The following is a 10,234-nucleotide window of genomic DNA, read 5'->3' as shown; positions in this document are numbered from 1 at the left end:
ATTAAAAACATTTTGCAACACATTTTAGTATATAAAAAATAATTATATAAGTTTGCATCAAATACGTTAATTATTATTCAAAGTCAACTAAAGTCTTTCTTGTTTGTGAAATACTTTTTCAAAATATAAAAATCAAAACGGTGACATAGATTTTTTCGAAATTAGCGTTCGTCCATTGTGTTTATATAGTGTATCGTATATTCTATTGTTTTATCACCTTAATTTTTTATGAAACTTAAATGTACAAAACGACTAAATGTGTTAAAGCTGGGCAAGTATGTACAAACATGCAAAAAGAAATAATTTACAAAAATTGCGTTGCCTCTAAGATCAAATTATAATTTATATTGAAAATAAAGTTTCGGTTTAATATATTAAAGTTTTATTTATTAAAGTTACGAGTATTTATATGTGTATTGAATAATTATTTATTATGGTTTAATGAACTTAGAGTTCACCTGATGCAGGAAATGACCAGGTTCTAATAAAAATGAGAAATATTTGTCGTATTAATTTGTTAGTGCACGCCAGCTAAGAAAAAGATCAATGAACTTCGAATGGATATTTATCTGAGGAAGTTCGACGTATTTTAGTTCGAATATATATTTACAATTAGTTATTGAAATTGAAAATAATAGGTATTATACAGAAATTTGCTCATAAAATATCTCCAAAAATCTGATTAAATTATTTTTTTAAATAGGCAAGAGTATATAAATTAAACAGCGATTAGAACTAAGTGTTCTATAGGATCCGCCATCTAATTTTTTGTTTTTTTTTGGAAGCCATTTAGAGTTTTTTCGCAGCCATTTAAGAGTTAGACAGCCATTTGAGCGTTTTCAAACAAAGTTGGTCCATTATTAACTGGAAGAATTGTACTTTCGAATAAAAAAAGAAATTTAAAAAAATATTCAGTAGTTTTTTTATAGCATTTTAAAAAAAATCTATGGCGGACCCTATAATATAAAGGGTGTTATTGAGTAAGTATAAGGTGTTATAAAAATAACCCAACGGATTTCTTTTCTGTTTTATTAACTTCCCGTAGGGTAAGTTATTGTAATCGTCCAAAAATCGAAATTGAAAATTTTTGCATTTCTCGACGTTTTGAAGGTTTCTGAACATTTTGGCATACCTCAGAAAAAATGAATGTGTGTGTGTGTGTTTTGTGTGTCCGCATTTTTTCGTTCACGTTTTCGGGCGCACGGATCTACCGATTTGAATGGTTCAAAAAACATTCGATTTCTATTGATAGGGAGATGTGCTGATTAGTTTTTGGCAACGGCATGTCCAGCAGTTACGGAGATACAGAGCAAAAAGTGCAGTTTGAAGAAATCGAGTTTTTGAGAGAACGCAGCATCCGATTCGAATGATCTAAAAACATTCAATTAGTAATGATTGAGAGAGGTGGTTATTAGTTTTTGGCAAAGGCAGGCCCAGCCATTTAGAAGATACAGAGCTAAATGTTCAAAAAATGGCAGTTTTTAATTGTGATGACATATTTTAATGCCTCGAAATGGTATTTTCACAAAAAATCATATTTAGATCTATATTTTCAAGTAAAATAGACAATTTTATATAAATATATTTACAAATTCATTAATGACATTAACATTCCACATTTTCTAAAATAAAGAAACGAGACCTATTCTCTGTGTAGTGAATACAGAACATTCCTCAACCATATTTCAAATTTTGGTAGAAACTGAATAAAAGAAAAAAAAAAACACACACACACACATATATATATATATATATATATATATATATATATTAGGGTCGATTTAAAAAACGTATAGGCATATATTCGGATACTAGGGATAGATACTTTGCCGAAGAAACCATATCTCTAAAATGAATTCTGATGTCCCGAGAATTGGCCCAAAGATTGGAGTCAAATTTTAAAAAATACCGTTTTGGCTCATTTAGAACGCCCCAATGGCGTCCAAATGTATGTCCAACCTCCACTAGCTTTGTAAGGCCAAACCACCCACGTCAGTGGTTCACCCATACAAAAATTGCGAATGATCATCATTTTTGTTGTTTTTTTTGTTTTTTTGTTTAAATTGTTTTTTTAAAACAGATTTTTTCCGGATATTAATCATACATGCACATAAAAACTTTTCCAAAAAAAAATATTTACATGTTAGGCCATTTTGACTTTGAAAAGCTATTCAGAATATGAAACATATCGCTCCATGGACAGTATTAGATTGGCCAATATTAGTTTCTAATACTACTTTTAAATATTAGTTTTTTTTCGAAACTGGTCTCGTGTAAAAGTGTGTGGACATGTGGAGTACATACTATTGAATATGTTCGCCGGTCACAAGCCTTGCTCGTTCGTCACACGGTATGTTGAAACTTTCACCAGGTGCGCTTTTTCAGTGCAAATAAAAAATCAATCTCTAAATATAAAAAAGTACAAAAAGGTGTTCCAGTTCTAGTTGCATTTGTAATTATTTCCCGATATTAATAATCTAATCCCAATAATCAAAATAATTGTAACCTTATGTACTTGCGCAAACTGTGAAACTTAAATTCCTGGAAGGATAAGTTTGTTCTCGTGAAAAATCCGATTTGCTAATTTCATGTTTTATCGTTTTTTTTCTGAAAACATTCTAAATCATTTGAGACCAAGTTTGGAAAAAATATGGGTGCGCTGATATTTTCTCAAAAACGGCTGCACCGATTTCAAAAATTTAGAAGCCATTCGATGAAGCTTTATGAGCACTCGCGTTGGTTAGTGTTTCAGGAGGATTGGTCAAGTCATTCCTTTAGAATTAGAAAATTTTCGTCAAGTTTTCGTAAAAAATTCCATTTTGATATAAAAATTAGTTAAAGAATCCATTTTCAAAACTCCAAACCTATTTAAATGATTTCATTTGCTTATCGTGCTGACTAGTCTTTCGGTTGATTGATCTTTTTTTAAGTTGAAAATGAAACTTTGTATGGCGAGTCCTTGGTCTTGACGAACATACTAATATATTAGATATGACAAGTGATTTCGTTATAAATATTAATTAAAGTTGAGATTAATCATCCTCGTTTTAGAAAAAAACGTGTATATATTAGAGATGTGTTCGTTTTTCAATATTGTGTAATATTTATCCAAATTGAATAATCTGAAACAGTATCTCACACTATACTGCTCTCAGTAACTCGATGTAAATCACTCAATATATAGATTTCTTATTGATTAGGCTGAATATTTTCACATAAAACTTCACAAATCCTTAAGGTAAAAATGCCACTTACAACTAGTTATTATATTATAACTTCGAATGTATAAAATATCTGCAGATTGGTTATTTTTACTATTTTCTATCAATTTAATTTAAAAAATTTAAATAACCTTTTCGTTATTGCATGAAATGCTCTTCTGCAATTCAAAAATGCAGAGCTTCATTTCTGAGACATTTAAAACTGCTAAATATCTTTCTAGTGATAATATATTCTAAACAAAATATTTATATATCGATTGTAAACAATAATAAATTGTTATGCACATCGATTAAATTTCTACATTATGACATATGAATAGCAGATGTACTACACTGAATAATGTCCAAATTATAAAATTGGTTTTAGAATAAATGATGTTTTCGTAAAATAATATAAATTCTGGTATATTAAGTGATAGTACAAGGATAGTACAGTAATAAATCTTTAACGAAAGTTGTCTACTATATTTTGTTCAAAATTATCATCATAGAAATTAGTTGTAACTTAAGTTTGGTAAGATATAATAGAAAGATATGTTGTAAATATATTACTCAATTATCTCAGAGTTTTTTTTTTTATAAACATATGTAGTATTTATCTTTAAACTCATAAACGCGTGTAATTGTTGGTGAACTAAGTAAAAAGCTTGTACTCAGTGACCTATATGACAAGTGGCACATTGGATAATTTTTGCGACTATTTTCTCCGCTACGACGGAATTAAAACTTCTTTAAAAAAAATTGTTAATAAAAAATGACATTAGAAATCATATTGAAAGTGTGTCAAATTTCCTGAATATGAAATCATTGTAAAATTACAGATAAATTTAATCTATAACTAAAAATCTAGAAATTAGAGGAAACTTGTAGGAGTCATAAATTTGACTATTTTACCACTGATATTTATGCATCCTGATTTTTGTGGGTGAGGTACCATATGTTTTTATAATTGTCTATAATCAGAAAATTAGCCAAAATTAATCGACTTTCTATTTCACTTTGAAAATATTGAAAAATTATTTAATGTTAATGTTGTAATTTTGTTACAAAGCATATTGTTTATAATAAAGAAAATAAACTCGTTCATTCGTTAAGTAGCCATAGTTTATATAAGTATTTAATTATACTCTTGATAATTCATAAATAAACTTATATAGTTAAGTCAATCTACCTGTTACAGTTACTTTTATAAAACCATAACTGATATGATTTATTTAAAATGACCAAAAATTTAAAAGTAGAATAAAAATCACAGGGTGATTTAAGAATTGTATTTAAAATTATGAAAATTTGAGAAGTTTTTGACTACCAATTTAATTTGTACACAGAAGAGATACTATAATAATAACGAAATGTCAAAGATAAAAAAATGTTGAAACCTATTTACCAGTGCACTTTTGTTAACATCCCGTAGAGAAAGTTATAGTAATAGCAAAAAACGCAAAGAAAATGAATTTTTTATATATCTTTACGTTTCAGAGGTTTCTAAACGTTTTGGCATACCATAGAAAAAATGGATGCATGTTTGTGTGTGTGTGCGTGTTCGGATACAAATTTTCGTCGATGATTTCGGTTTGAATAATTTAAAAAACATTCGATTCATATCGATAAGATCATATTTCTATGGGTTCCGTAACATCGTTTATCCGTTAGACGGCGACGCAGCGCTTACGAGCTTCGATATTTCATCTCTTTGCAGGTAAGGCAGTGCGATTGCTTTGAAAAAAGTCCAAAATTTACAAAATATTTCAAAATAAAAAGAAATTTAAAATTTCTCAAAAATCTTAAAGTTTAAAAAAAATTAATCTTTTTCTAAAAAAATTAATTTTTGGTGATTTGTGTTTTAAAGTTCCAGCAATTTGCCTTAAGGCACGATGCCAAACACCACTATAATTTATAATTAAGATTAACAACGAAATTTTGCAAAAGTTGGATTATTTTCAAATAGGTTTTGAAAGTGCAAGATGTGCTTTTGATTTTGTCAAGAGTTCCTTATAGAAAACGTCAACAAATGGAAAAATAATTATTATAGTTAATAAACAATAATAATATACAATATCAATAAATCAGTCTTTAGTGAATATTAAATGCAATATTTATATTCACCTTATTTTGAAAAATAATATTAGATACTTGTCGTATCTCACGGGTACTATATTATAATATTATTTGATGAAAACCATAATTATTTTTATTAGATTTTGAACAAGCAATGTTTTTAGAGACGCTAATACAAAGATAAGACATATCACATGAACAATGGAAATTAATGCAATTAAGTAATTAGTAAAGAAGTCAGTAAAAAAAATAATTCAATTTAGATTTAATTTAATCGGATACAAATTAACATATAAAAAGTATAAATTATATAATTAGCTAATGAAATAAAGCATATTTTTTATGTTAAAACTTTATGTATTTTAAATGTCATACCTTACATATAATCCACAACAATTTTATATCACGATAATTTAAAAATAGCACTTTCAATTACTAAACTTCATGGAAACTGAAACACATAAAAATATTTGCTACAACTTTTATATTTTCATAAATATTGAGGTAAAATATCTTTTTAATTTGACACGAAGTTTTAACTACTTTTGAGTTATATTTTTTGCAGACACTGAAGTTTGAAACTAACTTCTACCAACCTTAAAAAATTTACTGAAACTCTCTGAAGTTGTTCAACTAAATAATAACAATTATTAAAATGTTAATTAAGTAATTATTGAAATAAAGAAAATAATCACACTAAATTTACTTATGAATTATCGATTTATATTATCTTTTGATACCGATCGATGTCGTGATAAATATTCACAGATGAAATTTCCGTCATCTAACAATATCGTCTTTAGCGTCGACAGTGAACTTGACCGCGAGACACGATTAACTGAATGTTAAGGAAGAGAAATTTCCTCTTCGTACGTACGTGGGAACAAACACACCGACGACATATCAGATAACTTTTCATGCCCCTTCTCACCTATCACCAAATAAACAATTACTTTGAATTTATTGTTTGAAGAACGACTTAATGACACAATTTCGGATGAAAGTGTAACTAGTTGTGTATGGCATCGTGCCTTAAGGCAAATTGCTCGAACTTCCCGTACCGAAATGTTCGAAGAATATTAAATGTTTTCAAATGAGAACTTTAGTCTTTAAATTAAAATCTGATTTATTTTTTAAATCATTCAAATTGGACGCTTAGTTCTTTCAAAAGCTGCCATTTTTGCACATTTAGCTCTGTATCTTAGAAATGGCTGCCTTTGCCAAAAACTTATCACCTCTTCTCCTAATCATTACAAATTGAATGTTTTTTAGATCATTCAAATCGGACACTCCGTCCTCTCAAAAACTCGATTTCTATTCTCTGCACTCTATTCATTACTCCTTAACTCCATAACAGCTGGACCTGCCTTTGCCAAAAACTAATCAGCACATCTCCCTATCAATAGGTATCGAATATTTTCTGAACCATTCCAATCCGTTGATCCGTGCGCCCGATTCATTTTTTCTGAGGTATGCCACACACATTTATTTTTTCTGAGGTATGCCAAAATGTTCAGAAACCTTCAAAACGTAAGAAAAGGGTAGAAGATACAATGATAAATAGTAAAGAAGAAAAAAAGAAAAACAATGAAGTTACGTTGAAAAATACATAGAATAGGATAAAATATGAAATAGAAAGAAGAATAAGATTGATGTAAGGAAAATAGTATGAAACTGAAGAGTGTATTGAAATTGAAATATGTTGTAGGTGGCTAAATGCTCGAGTAAGCGAGGCCAATAAAAGTAAAATAAAATAAAATATATAATATTGAAGATATTGATTATGCATACTTTATATTTATAATAGAAATAAAAGAGCTTACCTTTCAAAACTGCATTAATCTGGAATCACAAGCATTTGCATGTAGGCACTTCACTCACAATCAGATCACAAAATAAGTTTTTTTCACAAAAATATAAAGTAATGAAAAAACACTAATTTTATATTAATTACAATTAAAAAATAATTATTTACGTTTTTTATTAACTAAATGTAACTTACGTTACTTAAACCATAAATATGTTTAGTTGATATAAAGTAATTTTGATATTGAACAAAACAAATGAGAGAATAATAAAAATTATTAACTTCCCGTAGGGTAAGTTATTGTAATGGGCCGAAAATCGAAATTGAAAATTTTTACATTTCTCGACGTTTTGAAGGTTTCTGAACGTTTTGGCATACCTCAGAAAAAATGGATGTGTGTGTGTGTATGTATGTATGGATACAAATTTCCAGTCACATTTTCGAGCGCACGGATCAACCGATTTGAATGGTTCAAAAAACATTCGATTCCTATTGATAGGGATAAGACCTGATTAGTTTTTGGCAAAGGCAGGTCCAGCCGTTACGGAGATACGGAGCAAAGAGTGCAGAAAATAGAAATCGAGTTTTTGAGTGAACGCAGCATCCGATTTGAATAATCTAAAAAACATTCAATTAGTAATGATTGGGAGAAGTGATTATAGTTTTTGGCAATGGCAAGCCCAGCCATTTCAAAGATACAGAGCAAAATGTGCAAAAACTGGCAGTGTTTGAGAGAACTAAGCGTCCAATTTAAATGATTCAAAGAACTTTCAGCTTGTTTTAACAAAATAATTGATTTAAAAAAAAAAAATTATATAATTTTTTTTTAGTTTTTTTTGTATATCGAAAATAATTCAGATTTTATTTTTAATTCTGACTATAGTTCTAATATACTTCAAACAAATAATTTCAACTTTGCAATTCAGTTTATATAATTCTTATAAATATTAGACAATGTTGCAATATTAATAATAATCTATTTGAAAACATTCAGTGTTCCTCGAACATTTCGTTACGGTACGGGAAGTTCCAGAAATTTGCCTTAAGATTTATCGATTATTAACTTCCCGAAAAATTTACTTGCTTGTTTTATGTTTTCGCGACGTTTCAAGTAATTTTGAATCGCTTGAGACCAAATTTGGAAAAATATGTTTTCAAATTATCAATTGTAACTTCGCCATGATTAAAAATATATGCGCACATATACGTCTATATAATTTTTTGGTTTCATATTAAAAATTAATAGCGGATCTTAATTGTAGTTTATAGTGACATCATATCATACCTTTCTAACTAGTGCTCATTTAATAATTCGTTTTCTCAGAATTTGCTATTAGCATATGCGTATACACAAATTATATATTTGCAATATCCCATATATTAAAAAAACATTGTCATAAAAATTTTACAAATCGCGAAGTGGGCCGGAACTGAACTATAAAAAGTATTTATTCAACTGATCAGTTAATTTAGCAAAGGAAAAAAATAGAATAAGAAATAAAATTTATTTGTCAAACTTGGTGTAAGAGTAAGGTGACCATACGTCCCCGATTTTGCGCCTTGAGTCCCGGCTTTTTCTAAAAGCAATATTTGTCCCGGTTTTAGGTGTTTCGTCCCGGATTGTCCGGGATTTTTAAAAATGTTTTGATTGCCAATATATTTTTAAATATATTTCAACTAAAAAAATTGAACCAAAAAAATGTGCATATAAGTTTTTAGCTCAACAATACGCTACATTTTTAAAAAAAAATTATTACTAAAAAACGGCTCAGACGATCTTTGTCAAAAATTGTCTTTGCATTAGTTTGAAATATGCTGTAATTGGCCTCATCCTACCTATCCAACTTTTAGAACCTCGCTCTTCTTGTCTTGGGCATGTTTTTGAGCATAGTTTTTAAGAGCATTATTTTAGCAATAGTCAATTATTATCAGTAAAAAAGTGAAACAAAATTTTCTTTAATTCGCTTTATAGACTAATATTTTTGCATTTACAGTTATAAAACGTGATGTAGGCCGCGCACAATGGTACATTCATCATACTTCAGCTTTCCAATATTTGCATCGCGATGAGACATACATATACAAAATTAATAACACTCTTTGTGTTATACATTTTATGGAGAGTTATATTTCTGAAAAATTTCCAACGGTTAGAAATTTGTTCACAGAATAATATGAACCATCAAAAGATCAAGATTCGAAATTTGCGTGAATCAAAATGAATTGTGTCGAGAATGGGTCAAAACGGAATTTTTCAAATTTTATCCCTTATTTTTGGGTCAATGCACGGGAGATCAATAATCATTTTACAGGTATAGGTTCTTCAGCAAAGTATCATATTTTAATCCCTAGTATCAGAAAATTCATATACCTCTTATGTTTTATAATATAAGGTATAATAGCGATCAGTATGACTGAGAATAGCCCAACATCTATTTTTCAAAGCCCTAGGTATGAAAGATTGGCCACTCCTAAGACATTATTTTCCTATTTTGAACCAATATCTTTTCTTTCATTATTTCATAAAATTCAGTAAAAAACACATAATATAAGCATTAAATTTTCACCCTCACAAATAGTGATAGTCATTTTAGTAGACTTATTTTTCCTATTATAACATACCAATTTGTATAAATTATAATATAATTAAATCAAGTTGTTGATTAAAGTACTGAAATTGAATCAAATTTGAGAAATAATTTATTTAACTTTCAGTTTCAAATTATATCCAAGAGCCGGCTTATTATCTTCGCTGTACAGGTAAGAGTGTGTTTTGAAAAATCGTTGCTAGGGCACGATTAATGGGCGCTTTCATTCAGAAGTCAGATTAAAACGTGAAATGAATTGAAAATTACAAAAACATTTAATAAAACAGTCTTGGAATTATATCTACATACATTTTTTCATTCATTCCTTAATTTGGAACTAATTTCATCATGTTTTATATAAAAAAATCGCAATATGTAACACGATATTGAATTTATATAAAGATAAAAATGAAACGGAAAAGTTTTGAATGAAATAATAGTTAATAAATTAATTTTACATTTTATAAAATGGATTTATCAATTTCTACGTGATCTATGTAACATGTAGTGACATATAAAACTAAATTAAAAATCGGAAAAGCACGTGAGATCGAAGTGAA

Source organism: Ctenocephalides felis, unplaced genomic scaffold (assembly GCF_003426905.1).
Source record: "Ctenocephalides felis isolate EL2017-DRISC unplaced genomic scaffold, ASM342690v1 CF-g0.4_SCAFFOLD_03571, whole genome shotgun sequence".
NCBI classification, from domain to species: domain Eukaryota; kingdom Metazoa; phylum Arthropoda; class Insecta; order Siphonaptera; family Pulicidae; genus Ctenocephalides; species Ctenocephalides felis.
The sequence above is the reverse complement of the archived record's forward strand: the minus strand, read 5'-3'. Positions refer to the sequence as shown.